Source organism: Megachile rotundata, chromosome 10 (assembly GCF_050947335.1).
Source record: "Megachile rotundata isolate GNS110a chromosome 10, iyMegRotu1, whole genome shotgun sequence".
Taxonomy (NCBI): Eukaryota; Metazoa; Arthropoda; class Insecta; order Hymenoptera; family Megachilidae; genus Megachile; species Megachile rotundata.
The window spans coordinates 7,926,639-7,953,338 of NC_134992.1; the positions used below are offsets into that span (position 1 = coordinate 7,926,639).

Consider the following 26,700-nt stretch of genomic DNA (forward strand, 5'->3'; position numbering starts at 1 on the left):
TACCCTCGAAAATGTATGGATGTAGCAACAATTATTAAAAATCATTGAATATTGCAGGTCGCTCCGAAATGGTCCATTTTGTCCATGAAACTTTCAGCAGCTGCGAATTCGTTGAAAACAATATTCAATAATTCATACGTTGCAAAAGTTATCTGTATTTTAACAGTCGTTCAATTTGTTAAATTGACAATTTTTTTTATGCGTTCTGATTATTTAAAGTTTCTTTTCTGGTTTTTATTTAGTGCGAGTTTCGCGCACTGCTACGAAGTTGAGGTTATGAATTATTCGGGATATGAGAAGTTTCCTTCTGGACAATATTACTCAAACTGAAGCCGTATTACGCGTTAATTAGCCACAGTTTCTCTGGTTGTTTATCAATTTCAATTCACTATGAAATGTTCTAACTTTCATTTGTTATGAAAATGTTTTTAGGGTTTCGTGTTAGTATGCTTTGATTACTATAACTAGTTACCAGCCATTTTGTAGTCAAAATTTTAACAAACTGTTTACATAGTCATTTTCATTGAGCTTTAAACTTTAATTTGATGTATTATAAGTGGTGTTTTATAATACTTTTCTGTGATGAAATTAAACGAATTGTACTTTGAAATCAGTCGTTTAGTGTGCAGTAACATAATTCCACTGCTTAATATAATTAAAAATATTCAGCCATTTTGAATATCTCTAGTGTGCATTTATACTGATATTTTCAATGAACTTCAAGCTTTCATTTCACGTATCATAAACACTGTTTTATGATACTTTTATGTCATGAAATTTTGTTAGACTTCAGAGGTACAGAAAATATGCACAATCTGCTGTAACAAGCAACCAGCCATTTTGTACTAAAAATTTTAATAAAGCGTTTACATAGTCATTTTCCTTGAACTTCAATCTTTAATTTGACATATTATATATATTATTTTATGACTCTTTTATGTCATGAAATTACGACAAGCAAATTGTGCTTTGAAATCAGTTATTTATTGTGCAATATCATAATTTCACTGTTCAACGTAATTGAACATAATCCGCCATTTTGTATTGGAAATCTCAAGTGTGCATTTACATGGACATTATTATTGAACTTCAAGCTTTCATTTCATGTATCATAAGCGCTATTTTATGATACTTTTATGTCATCAAATTTTGTTGCAATTCAGAGGTACTGGAAAACAAGCACTTTTTGCTGTATTAAGCAATCAGCCATTTTGTGCTTAAAATTTTAATAAAGTGTTTTCATAGTCATTTTCGTTGAACTTCAATCTTTAATTTGACGTATTACAAGTATTACTTTATGACACTTTTATGTCATGAAATTACATCAATCATATTTAAAATCTGTCGTTTGGTATTCAGTAACATAATTCAATTTAACATAATGAAACACAACCAGTTCAAATTAAAAATACCGATAAAACTTCCCCATTATTTTCATCGAATCTTAAGCTGTAAATTCACATACCGCAAACGCCATTTTACAATATTTTTTTATCTCAACAAACCAAACAAAACGTTTCATATTTCGAAATGCAGCATTCACGCTGTTCAAATTATTCCTTCTCTTTCCTCTCTTTTTTAATTATTTTATTTTATTGAATTTGCGGTATCAGTCATCGTTGTTAATAAACGCGCGTGATGCGTCTGGGCCAGGATGATAATAAAAAATTGACGGCGGTTTGTCAGCCGCGTATAAAAAGTCATTGAATTATTTGCTTTTCGCGTTCTCCATTTGTTTTAACGAGCTGATCGTTAATCGTACGGCTCGTTAGCGTATCGTGTCAATTACATTCATTCTTCTTTTCTTTTGTACCTTTGAAACGTGACGGTAACGAACGATACGTCCGAAGTGTTGTATTTTCAGACTGGTCAACAGGGGTTTTCTGATAAATTTATTTTGAAAACAGCTCCGTTTACGACCGCGGAGAGCAACTTCGAGTAATTAGCGACGTATAGATACGCGGCGTTAATTATATCGAAGCTTAAAATTGCACGGACCGGTAATGAACGTTATCAAACGCGTCGAATTAATGTCTCTGAAAATTTGATTGGCAAATTATTGGATGGCCGATGTTAATTGTGCTGTTTTATAATTTGTAATATCGGCTGGGATTTCGAGGCTGTTAGGCAAATGTTTACCTAAGTTTTCATTTATTTTTTCTTCATTTTTAGAACGATTATTACAACTCAGGAGAATAATTTGTAAAGTAAAGAATTTTAGCATGGTAATTGGCTGATTAATTGATTTGTTGGTAATTGGGGTGTTTTGGAAATTGGAAATATTGGATTTTCAAAATTTATGGATTTGTAAGTTGATGAGTTTGGGAAATTTGAAATTTAAAAATGTGGAAATTTGGGAAGTTGTGGAATTAAGAAATTTATGCATTTACAGAATGTATAAATTTGAGAATTTGGGAAATTGAGATTTGCAAAATTTGAAACTATTAAAAGTTTCAATTTTTCAAGTTTTCAGGTTCTCAATTTTTCAATTTTTCAATTTTTCAATTTTTCAATTTTTCAATTTTTCAATTTTTCAATTTTTCCATTTTTCAATTTTTCCATTTTTCCATTTTCCAATTTTCCAATTTTCCAATTTTCCAATTTTCCAATTTTCCAATTTTCAGATTTTTAAAATTTCAAATTTTTCTATTACTAAATTCCCAACTTTTCAAATTTCAAATATTCGTAAGTTCCAAGTTCCCAAATCTCCAGAATTCTTCAATTTCCAAAGTTCAAAATTGTCGAACTAATAAATGCTTTAAATTTTTCAAGTTACTCGTTCTTAAAATTCATTCACAACTACAAACAGTCTTTCATAAACGCAACTTTACATCAACCTCTCAAAACTAAAAATGAAGAAAGGAAGCTAAGACAAAGTTGCATTATGAAGAATATGACATTTAACCTTCATCATAACAAATTGCTCACCCAACAAATCCAGATACGAACTCATTCACATTTAAAAATGCTTTCCTTCAAACATAACCTCTACATCAACCTCTCAAAAGTAAAAATGAAGGAAGAAAGCTAAGACAAAGTTGCATTATGAAGAATATGACATTTAACATTCATCATAACACATTACTCATGCAACAAATCAAGATACAATCTCCTTCGCATTTAAAAACGATCTCCCACAAACATAACCTCTACATCAACCTCTCAAAAACGAAACTGAAAAAAAAAAAGAAAATTAAGACCAGGTTGAATTGTGAAGAATTTGACACGTAACGTCCGTCAGAGCAGATCGTCCAGCTAACGAAGATACGGTCGAAAGTTATGCGAGGCGTATTTTAGCGGCGGTCATAGCATTATTCACGGGGGGCAGTTAAAGCAGCCATTGCTCGCGGAGAGAGCGGGCATTCGTCCGTGGGGCGTGCGGGAAAAAATATTCAGCGTGTCTTCCGACAAATATGCGGCTGCACACCCACGCGTGGCCAGAACTTTCGTTAGAGCAAAAACTGGTAACGACCGACCGTTGATATACGCTCGCGCCGCCGCGTCGAATTTATTTATCAGCCGGTCGTGCGCCAGTTACGATATTTCAAAAACGTTCTGCCCTCGACCGACGTTACGCACGCTTTCCGCCTGCAGAACTGTGCGCGTGTACAGTCCATGGCAAATCTGGATTTTGGGAAGGAAACGTAGAAATGTAGGTTTCTCGATGGACTTCTGGGGAGTTTTGGGTATTTGAGAGGTTAGAGATTTGGGAGATGGAGTTTGGAAGATTTGGGATGTCGGAATTTGGGGAGATAGGGGTATAAGGGTGGTGAATTTGGGGGATATAGAAGTTTGAGGACGAAGGAATTTGGGGACATGTGAATTTAGGGATGTGAGAGTTTGGGGACGTAGGAATTTGGGGAGATAAGAATTTCAGAATTGTGGGAATTTGGGGATATAAGAATTTGGGGACACAAATATTGGGGGATATAGGAATTTTAGCACGTAAAAATTTAGGGGATATAGAAGTTTGAGGACGAAGGAATTTGGGGACATGTGAATTTAGGGATGTGAGAGTTTGGGGACGTAGGAATTTGGGGAGATAAGAATTTCAGAATTGTGGGAATTTGGGGATATAAGAATTTGGGGACACAAATATTGGGGGATATAGGAATTTTAGCACGTAAAAATTTAGGGGATATAGAAGTTTGAGGACGTAGAAATTTGGGGACATGTGAATTTAGGGATGTGAGAGTTTGGGGACGTAGGAATTTGGGGAGATAAGAATTTCAGAATTGTGGGAATTTGGGGATATAAGAATTTGGAGATATAGAAGTTTGTGAATGTAGGAAACTGGAGACATATGGATTTAGGGATACATCGGTTTGCAGACATACGAATTTGAGGATGTAGAAATTTAGAATATAGAAACGTGGGGACATAGAAATTTGGTGACGTAGGAAATTGAAGATATTTGAATTAGGGATGTGGTGGTACAAAATTAGGAACATACAAATTTAGGGACATAGAAGGTTGAGGACATAATTGTTTGAGGACGTAGGAAATTTTGAGACATAATAGTTTGAGGACCTAGGAAATTTGAAGACCTAATAGTTTGGGTACGTAATAGTTTGAGGACGTAGGAAATTTGGGGACATAATAGTTTGAGGACGTAGGAAATTTGAAAACATAATAGTTTGAGGACGTAGGAAATTTGGGGACGTAATAGTTTGAGGACCTAGGAAATTTGAAGACATAATAGTTTGGGTACGTAATGGTTTGAGGACGTACGAAATTTGAGGACATAATAGTTTGAGAACGTAGGAAATTTGAGGACATACTAGTTTGAGGATTTAGCACATTCAGAATGTAAAAATTGAAGAACTTACGAAAGTGACCCAGCAACTTGTGAACTTAAAACTATAAAACTAGTTAATATTAAAAATCTCAGAAAAGTTATAATGAATACTTTCTTGCAAATTTGTAACTACCATATAATATTTAAGTTTATCAATACAGTATTTTCAGTTAATATCAAGTACCACACCGCATACTGCAATTTTCCTGTTTATTTAAATTTTCGTCTTTAAATCAGCTTATGAATGTACTCGCTGCTATGATTATGATATATAGATTAAATTTCGTTTCACGTTCAATCTACCATTAACCATGTAATTCGTTCCACGAATCGATCACGTTTTAATTAAAGCTGTACGAAGAAAAGCAAAATTTTAAGTATTTGAGTTATTTACTTCAGAAAAAAAATATTTCAATTTTAAGGAGAGACTGACGTGAAAAAAAATTTGTAACCTCGAAAATTAAAAATTTGTGAATTCATAAATTAACAATGAGTAAATTTCTAAGTTAAAAAATTGTGAAAGTGTGAAAATTCCTAAATTAAAAATTTGTAAATTCATAAATTAACAATGTGTAAATTCGTAAATTAACAATGAGTAAATTTCCAACTTAGAATGTGTAAATTCCCAAATTAAAAATGTATAAACTTGCAAATTAAAAATCTATACATCCCTAAATAAAAAGTATGAAAACTCCTAAATAAAAAATGAGTAAATTCGTAAATTAACAAAATATAATTTTCCAAACTAAAAATTTACAATTGCATACACCACAAATTTCTAAATCCATAAATTAAAAATATGCAAATCCATGACTTAAAAATTCATAAACCGAAACTTCGAAAATTCGTAAACTAAAATTCCCGAAATTCTGAAATTAAAATTTCCTAAATTCCATGCCCGAAAAATGAAAAACTGCCAAACACAGTATTTGTATAATTTAAAAAACGGTTCCTAAAATGTCAATGAATTTACTAGCGAGCGAAACTCCGGGTTGCAATCTCGGCTCCGCGTTTCATCGATTCGCAAACGGTGTTCGTGTTTCAGACAATTATAATGGCTGGCAAAGCGACGAGCAAATTTGTCGCGCGACAGAGTACGTAGTACGTACGCTTTCGTCCCTGGCATTGCGCTCGATTCTTTTAACATTGGCACCGCTCGAACAAGACACGGTAACGTGTATGTAACTCCGCATGACTGGAAAACCAATGTTTACCGGGCAGAGAAATTAAACTGAAGCTTGTGTCAATATCGTTGCCGGCTTTCGTCGCTTGTTTCCGGTCTGTGTTCGCACCTGTGTCGCCCCTTTTTCCCTCTCTACCGTAATTGTTCTGGCCAGCTTTTGCACGGATATTATTCCTTTGTCTATGTAATTGTAATACAATTTCCCTTTTTATTTTATTCCAAATTATGCTCCGTGTAGACACAAAAGGGACGAGATATTATATTAAAGAAGAGTTGGGTGAAGACAAGGGTGAATAAAAGTAAACTTGTGTAGCGGTAATTGATGCAAATTCTACTTTTTATTTGAATATTATTGATTCACTAATTTAGCAGATATGGTGTATACTCAATTGAGTGATATTCAACATTGAGAACTGAATTTTGAACTAAATTTTGTTATATCTTCACGTTGTGAAAGGAATATTTACAATCAATAGTGAACACGTCTGCATATCTTATGATTATTCTATCCCTAGATGTGTATATAACTAGATCCCAGTATCTTTAGATCATATTTGTTATTATGTTTTTGATTTCTCTAGATTCACACATACCTAGATCTCAATATCTTTAAACTTAAATTGATACAATTTTCCCTAGTTGCTAATATTCTTATGTGTCAATATCCCTAGATGTCGCTAGATCCCAAGATCCATAGATCCAAATGTCCCTAGATCCAAATATTCTTAGACCCAAATGTCCCTAGATCCAAATATCCCTCAATCAAAAATCCCTAGGTTCAAATATCCCTAAATTGAAATATTCTTAGATCCAAATATCCTTAGATTCAAATATCTCTAGACCCAAATATCACCAGATTGAAATACCTTTAAATGCAAATGTCCCTAGATCAAAAAATCCCTAGGTTCAAATATCTCTAGATCCTAATATCCTTAGATTCCAATATCCCTAGATCCAAATATCACTAGATGCAAATATCCTTAGATCCCAATATTCCTAGGTCGCAATATCCCTAGATCGCAGTGTTCCTACATCCCAATATCCCTAGATTCTAATCTCCTAGAATACCAATATCCCCTGATTCTAATCTTCTGGAATACCAATATCCTTAGATTTCAATATCCTCTAGATTTAAATATCCCTAGATGTCAATATCCTCAAGACTTAAATACCCCTAGATTCCAGTATACTTACATCCCAATATCCTTGCATCGTAATATCCCTAGATCCCAAGATTTCTATCCACTAATGTTCCTACATGTCAATATTCCTAGACCGCACCATCCCTATATTTCTATATTCCTCTATACTTCTGCATTTTTCTATCTTCTAATAATTTCGTAATAGCGAAACTGGTTATATGAACCCCTCTTTCCTCATATCGCCTTTTTCACTAACGAAATTCATTGCGTTCAGTGTATATGGGACACTATGTATTTCAGATTTTTCGAATACGCAGTTTTGCAAGCACTTATGTACGGCGGTGTGCAGTTCATAGATGGTATTCCATTCATTCACCTTTTTTTTTTTCGTTGTTATGGATCGTCCGACTGTTTTTTAGCGATGCATCGAAAAAAGCTCGAACGAACCGCAAGAATACCACAGGATCAAACTCAACCGCGTCCATTTTCCCGTCGTTTCGAGAAGGCCATTCAAGAGCCATCTCTCCGCGCGTGCATTCACGATCGACGATCCCGTTTTGATTCGAAGACTTTTCGTACATCCTACTTCATTTCCTTCCGTTCGCTTTCATCCAGGCATTCGCGATTATCGATGACCAATCACCTTTGTGAACGTTGTACGACCCACGTTACAGATATCGATGCACGTAAAATACCACAGACTCCGTCGAACTTTCTATGCGACCTTCTCGCTAATTGTGAGCCTCTGCTGCTGTTTCATTTCGAAAAATTTGCATACACTTTTCGAAAAGCTACATTATTTATCGCACGTCAAATCGATCACCGCTCGACGCCGATGTCGATGAAATTTGATGTAGTGCACGTGAAATTAAAGAGGGGCGGTTAAGTGTCATCCATATGCAGATGCAACAGCTCGCGAGTTCTGAGAGAACTAGATGGAAATATCGAATTTACTTGTTTACATGTCAGTTTGTAATAGTTTTACAGTTCTGGAGAGGTTTCACGGAAATTGGGCTGGTAACGGAGTGTTTTGTTTATCTGAATGTTGCGATTCGAGTATTTCATTAAAATATTTAACAAGGTATATTTCATCAAAATTTTATTTTCACTATTTGTGGAAATTCAGGCTTGAGTTGTTGAAGCATGTGCAATACGATTTTAAAATTTTGCCACACGTATTTTTAATTTATTTAATACCTGTTTCTTTTAGTATAAATTAGTTATAATTAGTTATAAATGTACTTTATTTTTTGAAACATTAAATAAATTAAAAATTTTTAAAACGAATCAAGATCCAGTAAATGTTGTTGAAGAGAATCTAGTAGAGGAAATAATTTAGAGGTCCACGTATGAACATATTGAACATTTTGGAACGTCCAAACAAAAGGCTCTATAATATAATAAAAAAATATTCTTTTTAACAAAAATGGAGGGTCTCCATGGGACAACGAATGAATCGATAATAACGTACCCATTTGCTTATACACGAACAAAAGTTTTCCCGAACAATGGTGAACGGTGATTTCAATCGAGCAACCTGCCATTTTTCCAAATTGAACAGCGCCCGGAAAAGCTTCGTTTTCATGGAATACCGCCGCGGACGTTTCGTTTCATCCATTATGCAAGTAACGCCAGACAGAGGTCGATTAACGGAAAGAAATAAATTTCTTCGTTTAACGAATCAAACGAAGAAACGTCTCGCAGCTTTTCAATTCTATTCCTGCCGTACGAAGTCACGGAATTGGTGACGAATTACGTTTCAAATATTCCATTCACGCCTCTTCATCTTTCTTCTTGATGTTCAATTTTAGTCGGGAAAGGGGAAATTTGGTGCATTTGTATTTTGATATTAATTAAGGTTTATTTGCAAGTGATGGTTGAAGTAATATACTCATAGGATAGTTTATGAATATCGATATTTATAAGATTATATAAAATAATAGTAATTAGATACCTTTTTATCGTTAAGATTATTATTTATTCTATATATATTTTTTCATGACCTAAGACCTCACGAGTTACCTCACTAGTGACCTAAGATCTCACTCACAGTATCTGAGGACCACAATTCATCTAAGACCTCAGCTATGACTGATCTTGACCTGGTGACCCAAGGTTTCACTCATAGTAACCTAAGACTGCAGTCACTGACCTCATTCATAGTAACCTGATACTTCAGTAACTTGTCAAAAAGCCTCACTTAATACCTAACACCTTAGTCACTATTGACATAAGACCTTAGTTATAGTAACCTAAGACGTCAATCATTGGTGATCTAAGATTTCACTCATAGTAACCTAGCAGCTTAGTTACTGACACAAGATCTTAGTTATAGTAATCTGGGTCAGTGACCTGAGGTCTCATAGTAACCTAAGATGTCAGTCATTAGTGCTTATAGCAACCTAATACCTTAGTTACCATTATAATAACATAACACTTCAGTCACAGTAACCGAAAACTGGGTCTATGCTCTTGAATTACTGTGTGAACTTAACATGTGGGCTTAAGTTAACTCTTGTGAACATGTGAACTTAATATTTTAGTTATTGATATAAAATCTCAATCATTACCAAAGGTTGCTGGTGGCAACCACATCAAGTCTCAACCTTAACTTACTTTTGCCATTCGATTCAGTACAATAACTCTTTAATCATTTATAATTCTATAAATAATTCAAACATAAAAATCTATAATGAATTTTGATCGACTACATCGAATTCATGAAAGTTCCATAAAACTTGCTCGCTAGTAAAAATATCTTCGAGTGCAAAAGTCTTCACCTCTGTTTCCAAACAACCTGTCGTTTCCTTCGCTCCGTATTCACGCTTCGGCTTCTCGCGGAGTTTCGATCCGAAGCGGAAGGATCGCGAGTAGCGGAGCGCGTACGATAGTACTGGTCGCGCGTACTACGCTCGGAAACGGAGAGGATGGAGAAAGAGAGACAGATAGAGAGAGAGAGATCGTGTGCCGGTGGTTGAATATAGCGTCGCGGATGGGTCGATAACGCGCAACTCTCTCGCTCATCGCGGAGTCGCCGATGCCACGCTGTAGCGCTCCTAAGCCGAGCTTTCCTCTCATTCCGTCGTAAGCCCGCACTCTGGCACATCCATCCGCCGCCGCCAGCTGCACCAACCGACCACATCGTCACCATACCCGCCGCCACCACCACCACCACCATCAACCCTGGGTGCCGTTAGAATCGCGACCACCGGTGTGATATTCCGCCTGCCGTCGCCAGGAGTATCCGACACCCAGCACCCGGTGTGTCGTCCAGCGGACCGTTCGTTCCTTCGGTCAGAATGCAGCTCGGTTCCTCGTGTGACCTCCAGTGATGTGCCCTCGTGAACCATAATCAGTGTGTACAAGGTCGGTCTCGTGGTTGCTCGCGTTTCTTACCGGCGCCGCCAGGTGATTAACAGGTTGTTGTCTCCGGAGTCTTTGTTGTCGCGTCGCGTACTTACCGAGCGTCCGGACACGCGGTGGATACGGTGTGGTGGTACACGTCGATGGAGACCCTTGGAAGGCTATCGGAAATCGTTCGATCGTGATCCGAGTGTCCAGCCGCATCTCGAGCCGATGAACGACGGATGCGAGGAGATGAAAAGCCGGCGAGATTCCAGGGACATCCTCTGGGCTGGTGAATCGCGGACGACCAGAACGACACCGAGTGAAAGTGATTGCTAGCCGATCCCGCCAGATCGTCCGTCACGCGCGGTCCGTTACAGCCCTCGGGAACGAGCTGCCCGCGAAGTGCCGCCGTGTGCAGTGCCGTGATGAATCAGTGGTGAGCTGGCCAAGTTGGCTGCGATGTTATGGTGTTCGGTTCGCAAGCAGGTTGCCGGTCGACTCGACCGGCTTCGGACAAGTCCCGGCCCGTTTCTTGGTGACCGATGAAGAGAATCGCGACATCGGCGAAACAGTTTTTTCGTAGGTGTCTCCCTGAATCGTTCGAGTCCTCGGGTTTGATGACCTCGGTCGGAGCGGCAGTTAAGGAAGCCGCTCGAAGGATCAGCTGCTAGGGTCCCAACAGATGTTCCCTCGATCCGGGACCGTGTTGTTTCCTGCTCGTGCTCGTCCGTCGACGATAACGAGCGTCGTTCGCGGCCAAGCCGATCATTGTCGTGCGTGGTTTGTGGCGCAGTTAAATCGGCAAGCCGCGAAACATTAGTGCCCCACGGGAAAATGAGGAGATCCTGTACGTTCTTCACCTCAAGGTAGGATCGTATTCTTCTTTTACGGCTTAACGGCCTCTTCTGGACCCCTTGTTTGGATGACCTGTCGCCTAGCGCGAACTTTCCCTACGTTCCCCTAACAGTCTTTCGTTTTACACCGGGACGAATGATAAATTTCTCCCTTTGGGCGACGACCTATCCGTCATGTAGCTGGCCTGTCGCGTGAATTTTAATGGCCACCCTTGCATCCGTACCCTCCTAGCACGGGGATAATCTAATGTGACGAACCTCCGAGGAATCCTGTGTGCCCAGTAAAAAAAGGCGAAATGGAAGGATACGTGATTGTCGGCGATGCGTTTGCTCGGCTAGATTTTATTGCGCTTTAAACGACCGGTTATTGTCGGACACGGCGGCGGTAACTTTATCGCGCCGTGCTTTTTTGCCAGTGTGTAAAGGTGACACTTGGGTGCTTTCGTGGCGACGAGATACGTGCTACGTGTTCCCGAGGGAAACACGCTGTTCCGTGATTATTGCTCATAACTTGTGCTCGTTGAAGAATAGTGATTCTGGTGATACGCGATATGATTAGTGGAAGTGTGAAACGATCGAGGTGTTAACATGGTGAACGATGCACACTCGTGTTCATGGAACACTCTTGCGGAAAAAATTTGTTCTGATCTTTCGTCAGAGATACGTGGATGAGTTTAACATTTTTTATAGTGATGGTGTCCTTGAAAGGTTTTGTTTGATGTACTTTGATGTCTTTCATTTGCTTCAACATTGTGTATTCAAAATTAATCAATAATTTATTTCATAAGTTAACCTATCAGCAGTGCAGGGGTAAATTATATTTTGAGATTAAATAAATTTGAATTTCGTACGAACAAGTTGTCACTGTTAGAATAACCCAATTCCGTTGTTTTGCTAGGGTAACCTAATTCCATTCTGCTAGAATAATTTATTCTGTCATTTGAGAAGTGTTAAGGAAAACGATAAAACTGATAATTATCTTCGTGGTGTAAAAACGATTTCATTGACTCAATGGACGGTTCGAACACAAGTAGAAACATGTTTCAACCATAATTCTTGTCTTTCTTATAATAAGTGACTAGAAATGAAGTGGTTTTGAGTTCGAGTTTATTTTTGTATATAGATCAGCCTACTTGACATCATCGACTAAAAGTGTTGTGCTTTAGGTATTCGGTTACATGTGTTCAACTTTTTGTGGTGAAAATAATTGTGTTCTTGGTGATATTTCAAGTTCTTTTTTTTTTGGAGAGGAATTCTGACTAGACGATTCAAGGCCGTTGAAAGTTGAAGGTCAGGACAAGAATTTTTCGTGTTTTTTTTTCGTGCATTTTCGATTTTTGTTAACACATGTGCTCATTTTTTATATTAATGAAATACAATTACTAGGAAATTAATTTCGAAATATTTTATTTATTTTTACTGTGTTTAATGCAAAAGTTTTATTTATTTTATATAACAATTAATTATGAAATACTGACTTAACATGTGGGTCAGAAAATCTAAATTCAATTTGAAAAATGAATTCTTAACTGCCTTATACATTCCTATATTATATCTTGAGTGAAAAATATAACAGCAAATGCAATTCGTGCCAAAGACAGCAAACAAGAAATCTGATTAATGCAACCAGTTTGTTGAATGAAATGATCCTAAAATTTTGATCGAAACCCATGAGAAGTTTGAGGCGAGTTCGTTTTACCATTCGATTTTCCGAAGGAATTCTTAATTTTTCGGAACCGATCCCCGTCCATCAAACAAGTTAAATGTCCACTCGTAGCCCACTGCTATGTGATTAATGCTCGCGTCAGCTCGGTTTGGACGCTTTTCATCTTACGCAATTCGTGGAACGCGGACGCCACGAAATTTAATGTCTCCGAAGTGGATAGAATTTCTTCTTGCCCTGTAATTAGCTGGCACAGGGAACACACTCGAAACGAAGTTCCGGCAACGACAAATAATCGATTGAATTCTTGCTCCGTCTTCGTAAACTACTTGTCTTCCTTTTTTATCTTCGTACAATATTACGATATTCGTCTTTGTCTTTCGTGTCATTATTATCTTCCTTTTAACTGTTGTTTGATATTTAAATATTTTGTACAAGGTGCTGGTATATTTTATTAAATTACTATGATCTAGAATTAGAATCTCTTCATTTCAAGGTGGTTCACTACAAGGTGGCTCACTTCAAGGTTATTTCATTTCGAGACTGAATTTTTGCTAGTTTGGTGAAGTTTGAGGTGTTCTTCAGTTTCTGTAAAAATAATAACAGCTTCATTTCATTTACTATTTTTAATATTGATTATTGTCCAATTTTTTATTTACTTGATTTTTTGTTGCAAATTTTTAATTCCTTAACTGTGTTTATTGATTATTGATAAACTTTGAATTTATTGATCACTGTACGATTTATTACTTATTGATTATTGTCCAATTTTTTTATTTACTGATCGTTGCTCAACTTTTCAATTTATTAATTGTATTTAATGATTATCTGTTTTTGTTTATTGATTTTATATACTGATTATAGTTATTGATTATTATTTATGTCTTTGATTTATTGATCATAACACAAGTTTTTAATGTATTAATTGTGTATAATGATTATCGATCAGCTCTTCATTTATAGATTTCATTAATTGATTATTGTTTAAGATTTTTATTCATTGATCATTGCACACACATTTAACTTCTTGATTATATTTAATGATTGTTGATCAGTTATTTATTCATTAATTTTATTTATTGATTATATTCACTGATTATTGTGTAGTCTTATATTTAATCATTGTCTTTTACATTTTTGTTAATTTATTTATTCATTGATTATTACACTAGTTCATTATTCATCAACTTTATTCATCACTTCTTGTTTCATCTTCAGATTCGTTGATTTTATTTACTGTACAATTCAATCAGTTCATCTTCATAAATTTATAAAATTGAATTAGTAAGTCACATTTTACTTAAACTTGTTAGAAGATTCCGCTCAGAATCGTTACCGAAGTCAATTCTCGTCCCAAAAAATCGGTAGCCGATAGTTAAGGAGATTCCTGGCGTGGCGTGTTTCGGCCACGTTATAAATTTCACGAGGAACACGGTAATTTCGCGGGCAAACGGGGAAGTATCGTGTAGCAACGGGTCGTTTGCTCTGATCCTGCTAATATTTCGTTTGAAAGCGATCGGTGGAACCGTTCCGTGTAAGTGGACACTCAGAAAACAACGGGCTACGCCGATGGCCACTACTTTGAAACTGGATGCACGCGACCCGCCATGACAAGTGATGCTTTGGTTACTTTAAACAAACGGGATCAAAGAAGCGGGTGCCACCATTGGTATAACGTGTTGACAATGATAGCCGATTATCTTTTCCATGATCCTGTTTGTAATCGCCTACCTCGAAATTTGCTATCAATTTTACCTGAAATCAGCTTCTTTATACTTGCAACTTATTTTTTGTAAATTATACTTTATTTTGCATTTATTTTCTGAGTGTATGTACTCACATGTAGGGAATGCTATTGTATATTAAGGGAATTAATATTGAAGTATGTAGGTATATTCATAATATATATTTTTATAATATTATTTCTTATAATACAAATACTTGTGTGTACTTGTAATATGTACTCATAACATATGTGTTTACAACATATGTATTTTAAGTATACATACAAGTATGAAATATTATTAGTATACGTACTTATATGTTCTATTAATTTTCTATCAAATTAAGTATTAACTCATTGTACCTAACTTTCCACTAACAACCCACGAGGTATTATTAGAACGAAATTTCCCAGATAAGAGCGATGAAGTCGACGATTTCGGAATATCGGTATTTTTCTTAGGGTCGAACCGAAGGAGCAGGACAAACGCGTTCAATCTCTGTCGTGGACAATTGCCGTGTCGGTGCAATTTCTCGTAGCACAGTTAGCCGATGCGTGCGGTGCTGTAGCTCAGCTGTGCCAGCGCGAAAATCAATCAAAATCAGAACGTCATCGCGGAACGCGGGGCATGCGAGTTCGCACGCGTGCGCCAGCGGTCCACAACCGAGCAGAAGCGTATCTCGGGCTTCGATTTTGCTTGCGTTTCCTCCAGGACGCGAGATTTTCGTAATAACGTCACGTACGCGACGTAGACCACCGAGCATACCGGTCGATGGATCAAAGAAGGAAACTGGCTCCAAGCGATTCGTGCTTTTAATTTAGCTCACGAACCATTTGGCCCCCGGCTGCCACCGCGAACGTGTCCGGGTTATGCTTGTGTCGAAATAACAACGGGGACCACAACCGATATACGTAGGCCACTTTTACGAATGAAATAGCTCGTACCCGTTTACGGGGCAACCTTGAGGTCGTATCAACTGAGTGCATCGATAAGCTCTGAATTGTTGGATCTATGTATCTTTGGATTTTTGTATTTGGAAATTGCTGGGTTCGGTAGTTCATAAGTTTGCGGATGTGTGAGATATTGAAAGATTAAATTCTTTGTTCCTGTGTTCGTATATAGCTGCTTCTTATGTTTGTTCGTATATTACTATATTTCTATATTCTTATACTGCTATATTACTTTATTACTTTATTACTATATTATTACTGTATTACTATATTACTATATTCCGAAATTCTGTAGCATTACTACATTCCGAAATTCTGACATTCCCATATTTCTACGTTCTAACATTCTCACATTGCAATATTCTTATATTCCAACATTCCTACATTCCAATATTCTCACATTCCTACATTCCAATATTCTCACATTCCAACATTCCCATATTCCTAAATTTCACATCCAAAAAATTCCACATTCCCATATTCCACTTTCCTAAATTCCACATACTTAAATTTCAGATTCCTACATTCCAACATTCCCACATTCCAAAATTTCACATCTCTACATTCCACATTCCCACATTCCTAAATTCCACATACTTAAATTTCACATTTCTAAATTTTACATTCCTACATTCCCACATTCTCATGTTCCTACATTCCAACATTCACATTCGAAAATTTCAACATTCCCACATTCCTAAATTTCACTTCTCTAAATTCCACATTCCAACATTCTCACGTTCCAGCATTCCCACATTCCAGCATTCCAACATTCTCACGTTCCAGCATTCCCACATTCCAGCATTCCAACAATCTCATATTCCTACAGTTCGACATTCTTACATTCCCACTACTATTACATGACTACATTTTTACATTTCCACGTTCGCACATTTCAACATTCCTATATTTCCGCATTCTCGTATTCTCACATTCCTTAATTTCCCAAATTCTTAATTTTAAATTCTCTAACTTCCTAATTATCCAAATTCTCGGATGGCTAATTTCTTAAATTCCCAAGAAGCTAATTTTCCAAACTTCCACATACGTAAATTCCTTTCTCATTTTCTAAATTTGCCAAATATCCAAGTCTTCATTTACACTTATTCTTTCGAAGTTGATGTACATTATATTTGTATAATATTTATTACACATGGGATATTCAATATAAATTGTATCAATATGTACATATGTATAAATATACACGTATGGCTATGTGTATATACGTCTATACATATGTGTATCTATACATATGTATATATTGATATAACTTATATTGAATATTATATATGTAATAAACATTAAACAAATGTCATAACATATGTGTACACATATGTGTATATATATGTATAGTATATGTATGTATAATATATGTATATACGTATGCATTCGCAATCATCCTTCCTGTATACACACACATACAATACACTATGATACAATTTACAATGAACATTATATCTAAATATTTCATATATTTAAACAATGCTTACTAAAACAGTGGTTAAACATTTCACTATACCGACAAATATACATTGTATACCCGCGAACAAAGACTGCAATCCAATTTATCACTTCATTAAAATCACTGAAATTTTAACACGATCGACCATTTGGACCTGAGTGTTGAATTTTTCGGACGTGATTGCAAATTCGCGTCTTTAACCCGGCTCGAATGTATTGCGGAAACGTCGAAGCTGTCATCGGCATGCGTTCGAGGAACGTTCGTGCGGAATCGGCCGCGTTGCGCTTTTTCTCTCCGTTTTTGCCGCCGGACATGTCTGACAGCTGTCTCGCCGTCCTGCTCCCGTCATTTTAGCAAACTTCCCTCTAACTTGGACGCAAGAACTCGGACACCATAAGCTGGCGAACGTCCTTCCTCCTGAAAGCTATTCGTTCTCCGACCGTTCAACGTAAATTACTTTGCTAATTGCTGTTTGCGAAACCCTCCTACGTTTGTGCGACTCGTTTACGCAGAATATTTACCCTCCTCCGTTTGCAAATTTCTAGTTTTTTATTGGGAAATTGTTCGGTGCTCTCGATTCATTTGATAGGTAAATAGGTACTTCTTATTTTTAAACATTTTGTGAAGTTTATTTATTGATTGGTTCTTGGAATTGAATATAGCAGTATGTTCTTTGGTATGAATTTTTATATGTGGATATGAAGGTATACGAACGTGTACGAAGATGTACGAAGGTGTAGAAAGGCGTACGAACTTGAAATATTGAACCACAAGATTTTAAAAAAATTAAAAAATGTGAATGGTGTAAAACACACAACTGTCCCAAAATGATGACAGATATAGAGGGAGGTGTTACTTCCCTGACACTCGTCCGTATCCAAAAGGACTCTACATTAGAGTGCAGTGTACGAAACGCGAGACGGTCGCGTAATTATAGAGACGCTGCGTGTTACAGCGATTCCCAAGGACGCGTCACAAAAGAAGATTAATGACGAACAAGGAACGGCCGGTCTTAATTTAATCGCGAAAGGACGAGAATCTTAAACGCGACCTCGTCTCTGCCCATTCTCCTTCTTTTTGTCGCCGGAACTTCGAGACGATAACACCGGAAGTCGAGGGAGAAAGAGACGTCCACGAAGATGAAGAAAGAGGGAGGCAACTCAAAGGAAAAGGCTAAAGGGGCAGAAGGGCGAACGAAAGAACGCTCATTTCGGTTAATGACGCCACTTTCGAGATGTCCCGAAGGAACAGAACCCTTGGTTTGTGTAATTTTTTTCTCGACTTTGATAATTAGAATCGGTCATTCGGGGAACTTCTTTTGACGGGGAATCTTTTCTCGAAAGTCGCGGACGCTTTTGGTACACTGCCCTTATTGTTGTTTCGAGTGTTGCCAATTACGTAATTAATTGCTGTGTTGACGTTCGAGGTGCGGAATTTTCAGCGAGGTGCAGAGATGAATTGATGAGGAAGTTTGTTAGGTGTTTTGGATTCATGAGTTTGAGGATTTAGAGATTTAGAGATGTGGGGGTTTGAGAATGTGGGATTTTAGGAATTCACAAATTTAATAGCTCGCTATTTGATTTTTATATATTGTCTATGGAAATTTGAGAAGGTGGTAGTTTGGAAATTTTGCAAATTGGAGAATTAAGGAATGTGAAGATTTACACAATTAAAAACTCAGAAATTTATTCGTTCAAAACTTAGAAATAAATTTCCCTCATCATCCACTAAAAGAAACTAACACCATCGAACCTAAAAATAACACGACCGTTTCCGAACGAACCAGAACCCATAAAACTGTAATAAAAAGCAAAAATAGAGTGGAATAAGAAGAGCGTCCTTTAAGAAATCTTGCAACTCTATCGAACGGTGATTCACCTAATAAGAAGAATCGTGCTTTAATCACGTAATTGGCCGACGACGAAGAAGCTCGGAAGAACAACGCTATCTGGCAAGCAGAGATTCCGCCAGCATGGAAACGGATAAGGGTTGTAGGTATGAGGGTTGTAGGGTGTAGGAGGGTGGTGGCATTACAGCGAAGCCTGCTTCTAATGGCATAACTCGTTGACGAGATTATAATCAGCCGGCAGACATTAAAGCCGCTGGGACGTTGGTGTACGATGCTGGTTCACTTCAACTTCTCTGCAGAAACTAAAACTGCAAGGAATATCATGCGTGGAGATGTTGGAAAACTTATTGTAATTTGAGAGTTTGGGTTTTTGTGTTGGGAGGGTTATACAAGGTTAGGTGGTAATTTTGCGAGGTTAGTTTTGCAGAGCTAAGCAATTATTTTGCTAGTTTGAGTTATTGATGATTTTGCAAGGTTATGTGCTTGATAATTTTACAAGTTTAAGTTCTTCATAGTTTTACAAGGTTATGTAATTGATAATTTTGCAAGATTATTTTACTGATAATTTTATAAGGTTAAGATTCATAATTTTGCTAAGTAAACTGATTCATAATTTTTGCAAGGTTAAGTGATTGATAATTTTACAAGCTTAAGTTATTGATAATTCTGCAAGGTTGTGTGGTTGATAATTTTGTAAGGTTATGTGACTGATAATTTTGCAAGATTATTTTACTAATAATTTTACAGAGTTAAGATTTGTATTTTTGTTAAGTAAAGTGATTCATAATTTTGCAAGGTTAAGTGATTGATAATTTTACAAGCTTAAGTTATTGATAATTCTGCAAGGTTGTGTGGTTGATAATTTTGTAAGGTTATGTGACTGATAATTTTGCAAGATTATTTTACTAATAATTTTACATAGTTAAGATTTGTATTTTTGTTAAGTAAAGTGATTCATAATTTTGCAAGGTTAAGTGATTGATAGTTTTACAAACTTAAGTTATTGATAATTTTGCAAGGTTAAGTGATTGATAATTTTACAAGCTTAAGTTATTGATAATTCTGCAAGGTTGTGTGGTTGATAATTTTACAAGCTTAAGTTATTGATAATTCTGCAAGGTTATGTGGTTGATAATTTTGTAAGGTTATATAATTAACAATTTTGCAAGATTATTTGACTGATAATTTTGTAAGGTTAAGTGATTCATTATATTTTAAAGTCTTGAGATTGATAATTTTTCAAGGTTAAGATTCATTATTTTGTTAGGTTATGTGATTCATAATTTTACAAGGTCAAGTGATTGATAACCTTATAAGTTTAGTGACTAATAATTTTATTGAAAGTATTTAATTATGAGCCATTTTGAAATATTATCAATTTAATCCAATATTGTATGAGGAGTTTTTATGAGATGCTTTTATTTTATTGACTCACATAGAAGGATTCAGCCATGTTTATAGAGATGTGCTATTTTAGGTTATGTTCAAATTTAATGTCGTATACAAATGAACCTTTTTATTGTTTATGTAATATACATTATCTTAATGTTTATATAAAGTGTATTATATTTTAGCATTATGTAATATATTATGTTTCATAATTTATGTAATACATGTATGTTATATTTTGATTACAATATATGTTATGTTTAGCTGTTTATGTAATATACATACATACATCGTTACATTAATTTCTATGAAATATTTACAATATATTTTAGTGTTTTTATAATATATATCCTTCTACACACAGTATCTTCTTTCTACTCAAAAACAGACTAATAGTACTTTCTTCACACACAACTTCAAAAATCCTCGTTAAAAATTGATAAAACCATGCATCTAACGAGCACACAGGTGCAATCTAAAATTCTTGCTTTTTCAAAAGTACTTTTCCCAGTATGACCAGTAATTCAGATTACTTTCTTAACACCCTGCACGAAGATAACTCGTACGTTCGAGGCTTTGTGCATCGGTCAGAGATCCTTCAAAAGCGCGGTTTCGAGCGGGCTTTTCGTTAATCGCGTCAGCTCGCTCGCCTTTGATCCTGGCTTACCCATAAACATCCTTTTATCGAGCCTTCGTTAGGAAGCATCGAGCGAAATTGCAGCGACGCTGTTGTAGATGGCCACACAAAGGACCGGTTGCGGGGGAAAGAAGAGAGAAAAAAAAAGGGAGGAGAGACCGAGAGAGGAAGAGGACTTCGCAGGAACATCGGTTTCCGGCTCGTTGTGTCCCGCGTTTTGATTAAAAACTTTTCCGAGGGCCACGTAGCCGGTCGTGTTCCGTTAAATAGCTCGTTAATTCGAGCATCGTTCGATCCACCCTGAGCCTATCCTCGAGTTAATCTCGTTTGACGGAACACTGCGATTCTATCGATCAGTGGGTTACAAAAAGGATATCGTTTCGTGGGATGTGAGGTCGTTTAATCGCTACGAATATTTGATGTTAAACTGGTGTGGTGCCATTTTTAATATTCACCTGCATTCGGGGGATTTTGAGAAGTTAGGGACGTGGGAGTTTGGGAGTTTGGGGAATTTCATAGTTTGAGAAATTGGTGATTGGAGAATTTAGGGTGTTTGGGAATTTGAGAGCTCAGAAATCAAATCTGGGGATTTTAGCAATTTGAGGAATTGGTGACTGGGAAAAGGGTGCTTGGGAATTTGAGACCTTGGAAATATGAGAATTTGGGGATTTTAATTTGAGGAATTAGTAAGTGTGAAATTTAGAATGTCTGAGACTCTGAGAAGTAGGAGTAGGTAACTAGGAACTTAGAGAAAATTTATTTCATTAATTGAAAACTTGAAAGTTTGAGAGCTCAGGTATCCACAATTTCTTTATATACAAAGGAAGCCCACATAACTTCCGAAAATTGTCAGCAAAACTTATTCAGTCTTTGCTCTGACACCGTATCACACGATCTCGAGCAGAGTTTGCAGTGCATTGTAAAGGCCTTATACATTTGGCGAAACAGGAAGACATTATCCCCGTTGAAACGTTCGGCAATTTACGGGCCACTCGTTCGCGAGATACGAAAGCTCAGACAAGTCTTTCGATTATTCCAAGACGACCCGCGTCGCTATCGAGATCCCTGGAATCTGATTGGCGAGTTTACGATTTGGTGGTTCAGGGCGGGAGGAGGAAGAAGAAGAAGTTGTAAACCCGAAGCTTAAGCCGCGCGATAAAAAGTTTCGAGGGCAAGCCACGGACCGAACGTATTTCCGTAGCTGGTCCGGCAACAATTCCGCGTCCACCCCCGTTGCCTTCCACCGGGGCTAAAAGAAAACGATGGGCGGCCGCTTTCGAGGGGTAGACAATGAAAAAGACGAACGTATATAACCGGGAGAGAAACTTTTTCGTTTGTAACGTCGTTACGGTCCGCTTGAAACGAATTGGACGGCGCACGGTTACCTGTAATCTCGCTTCGCTCCTCGCGCAAACCCGCCCGAGGGCTCGCGTTCATTCCAGCTTTATAATTTTCCACCTCGAACTCGCTGCCCCCCGGCCAAATCGGTGCAACTGCACCCACGGATCACTGAATTAATGCGCAATTGCAGCGGCAACGATTAATCGACGGGTTCCTTTTGTTACGAATAGCCGATTCGATTGTTCGCTCGCAACCGGTTACTTCTTGCCTGCTCGAAGGAACGTGGATTACAGGGGTTTATTCGAGGAATTGAAATCTTCATTTTTTACTTTAAATTTAATTTACCTTTTATTTTGACGAGTTTGACTCGTCACGTACTCGTGTTTTAGTTGTGGTGAATTTCACTCGAGTTTTTAAAACTGAAACTATTGAACCGGTCAGTTGACCTGTTCAGAATTTTATTTTAAATTATAGAGTTTATTAAGGTTTTGTTGAAATCTGTGGTGCTTTCTATGGTGATAGAATATGTATATTAATTTATATTGATATCGTTTATTCATTTTTCTATTTTAATTTATTTTATACTATTTTCAGAGATTTAAAAACTTCCAATTCCAACCTTTAGAATCAACAATTCTCTCAGTGTCCGCTAATGCACTCCACTTACATATCGTGCGCTATGAACGCAAGGTCTGACCATATACGTACATGTACTACTTACGCTCTTCCTAACTCCGTCCATTAAATTACATACTCCTTCCCTCTTACATAAACATTCAATTATAAAGAATAACCCTCGATTATATCTAATAAATAACCATGTACAACGATATTTTAGAAAGAATAAAATAGTAAACGATACCTCAGAAAAAACTTTATATGTACCCTTACTCATACGTATATGAATCACGAAAAAATGATGCAGATGAGTAAAATAGAATATGATTGCAGGCGTCACTCTTCGTGATCCAGTGTCATGTAACAGTGACTCAGAAGGAGCAAAAATAGACCGATATTTGCTAAACAAAAGATCAAAACAAGCTTTACGACGAATAATAGCTATGTTTAAACTGGATTCAGTTTTTTCTTTGATCGAGCTCTGAAAACATTAGAATTATGAATTTTTTTTGGATTTGGAAGACGGTGCATATATTTGGTTCGAGTAATTGAATTGGGAATTCGAGGAATTTAGGAAATTTAAAAATTTAAGGGAATTTGAAGAACTTGGAGAATTTGGGGCATTTAGGGAATTTTGGGAATTTGGCGAATTTGGGGAATTTGGGGAATTTGGGGAATTTGGGGAATATGGGGAATTCGGGAAAATTAGAAAATTTAGGGAATTTGAGGAATAGGGAAATTAGGGAACTGGAGATTTTGGGAATTAGGAATTTAGGGATTTTGGGAAATTTTGAGGATTTCGGGAATTTTGGGAATTTGGAGAATTTGGAGAATTTAGGAACTTTGAGGATTTTGGGAAATTTTGAGAATTTGGGGAATTTAGGAACTTTGGGAATTTTGGGGAATTTGGAGAATTTGGGGAATTTGGGGAATTTAGGGAATTTAGTGAATTTGGAGAATTTAGGAACTTTGACGATTTTGGGAAATTTTTAGAATTTGAGGAATGTGGGAACTTTGGGAATTTTGGGGAATTTGGGGAATTTAAGGATTTTGGGAAATTTGGGGAATTTAGAAATTTTGAGGATTTTAGGGAATTTGAAAAATTTAGGGGATTTACGTAAATTGGATGAATTTGAAGAATTGAGGAAATTTTGTGAATTTGGGGATTTGAGGGATTTGGAGAATTTTGGGGGATTTATGGAATTTGGGGAATTTGTGGAATATAAAATTGCAAATAAAGAACTCTATACTTAAATCTAAGAACCAGATGTGAATAATAACCTAAAAATTCAGAATAGAGCAATAAAATACTCCTCGAGTATTGTTGCTTCCCTATTTGAACCTGTAAGTGTTCATACAAACTGGAAACAGTATATCGCATCGATAGAAAGTTCCATCTAATCCTCTTTGTATCGTATTGTATCCTGAGACTTAACAGTGTCTCGTAATGATGTGTAATGTCGTAATTTTCTGCATAAGTGGCTGCTTGATAATCAAGATAGAAGAGGCAGACAGCAAATCGTTAGCAGATACGGAAAGTCAGTACTTCGTAATCATCCGAATGGCACTCGCTGGTACACAAAGTTAAATACAAAATTAGCCTCATTAATGCTGCTGCGAAAGAAGCGCTGATCTCCTTCCTCGTTAGTGTGAAACTAATTAGACGACTTCCATGGCGGACAGACGTCTTTGCTGCCGTTTTCAGATATGTTTCAGACAGCCAGTCTGTTAATTCGCGCTTTCGCGAAACGAAGAAACAAGTAACAGATGGGAATAAACGCGGAGCGAGGAGTTTAAGCATCGAGTAACACAATAATTGAACGACGCGATACAATTTCATCAGCGTTTTCATAAGCGAACTTCGGCGAATTCAGTTGGTAGGCGATTTTAAGTTCGACAATCTTCAAATTTAAATTAAATCTTTCGCGTTTCACATTTTTTAATATCTGCATTTTTTCACTTAAGCTTGAATTAAATTTTTTATTTTAAACTTCACTTTGAAAATTTATGTTTATTTTTGAAAATTCGTTCATTTAAAAAATTCTAATTTCACCTGAAAATTTGTTCATTAAAAAATTTTAATTTACTTTGAAAATTAATTTCGAAAATGCATTGAAGTTCAAATTTAAATTTGAAACATACCACTTTTAGGAATTTACAGTTCGTGAAAGGAGTTTTCAGATCTTTAAAATTCTTAAATTGACGAATATCTCAAACTACTAAATTTTTGGTTGAAATTTTCGAACGAAGTGTGCTCTTGAGTAAGGTCGTCTCTGTGATTTTGAAAAATCGCGTAATTGGCGTCAAAGGGATCCGATAACACGGGTCTGGCTCCTTGCCAGCGGATAAGGAGACCACTCGAGAAGGAAGGAGCCGGAAGGGAAAGGGTTCCATAGAAATAAGAGATTGAAGAGAGAAAGGGAAACGAAACGATCCCCATAAGAAGGGGATAACAGTGCTTGGATTATCAACCACATCGTAATCATTATTCTAGATTTTATTTAAGTAAATTATAAATATATAAATGAGCACTATTGTAAAAAATTATTTAAACATTTGCATTAGGATGGAATTAAATATTAATATAGAAGACTGATTATTTATATAGAAGTTCTCTGAATTTCTAAAAGGAAAAGTCTTAAATTTAGAATGGGGGATTATAATTAAGAAGAGAGTTATTGTGGTTTTGGTAATACAAATTTTCACATACTTAAATTGCACAATTTTCAAATTCAAATATTTGTATATTAAAAGTTACCAAGTTTCTGCACATTTCAAGGTTCCCAAATTATCAAATTGCAAATTTTCCAATTTCCCAATTTTCCCATTTTCCAAGTTTTCAATTTACTAATTTACCAATTTCCAAATTTCCAAATTTTCCAATTTCCTAATTTCCCAATTGCCCAATTTTTCAATTTCCTAATTTCTCAATTTCCAAATTTTCCAATTTGCAAATTCCCAATTTCCCAATTGCCCAATTTTTCAATTTCCCAATTTCCCAATTACCCAATTTCCAAATTTTCCAATTTCCCAATTTCCAAATTTACCAACTTTCCCATTTCCCAATTTCTCAATTTTCAAATTCCCAAATTTCCCAATTTTCCAATTTCCCAATTTCCAAATTTTCCAATTTGCAAACTCCCAATTGCCCAATTTTTCAATTTCCCAATTTCCAAATTTCCCAATTTCCCAATTTTCCAATTTCCCAATTCCCGAATTTACCAATTTTCCCATTTCCCAATTTTCAAATTCCCAAATTTTCCAATTTTCCAATTTCCCAATTTTCAAATTCCCAATTTCCTAATTTCCCAATTTCTTAATTTCCCAATTACCAAATTACCAAATTTCCCAATTTCCCAATTTACTCATTTCCCAAATTCCCAAATCCTTATATCTCTAAATGCTTATATTTCCAAATCCTGAAATCTCCAAATTCTCAAATCCCCAAATTCTCAAATTCTTCAGAATCCAATTTCTCGAGTTCTCAAACCCCCACTTTTCTAAATTTCCAAATCCCCAAATTCTTATATCTTCAAATCCCTAAATCTCTAAACCCCCAAATCTTCAAATCTCGAATCCCTAAATCTCAATATTCCACTTAAAATTCCCACATCCTCAAACTTCCAAATTTCTCACCTCCAATATCCCCAATCTTCTAATCCTCGAAATTCTGAATCTTCTATATTCCATATTCCATATTCCATATTCTCCGCAAAATAACCAAATTCCCCAGAGAGTCCAC

General features: G+C 36.3%; 1 protein-coding gene across 9 annotated transcripts in view; it reads left to right on the forward strand.

The window, feature by feature from the left end:
• Nucleotides 1-26,700, forward strand: part of LOC100876992 (uncharacterized) — a 514,205-nt gene that overhangs the window by 68,768 nt on the left and 418,737 nt on the right. Inside the window, exon 1 of one of the 9 annotated variants that reach the window (XM_076536601.1) lies at nucleotides 10,203-11,337. The exons of the other annotated variants lie outside the window; for them this stretch is intronic. The gene's annotated coding sequence lies outside the window, so the exon portion shown is untranslated. Of the gene's footprint in view, nucleotides 1-10,202; nucleotides 11,338-26,700 lie in introns of those variants that run through there. 9 annotated transcript variants of the gene reach the window in all.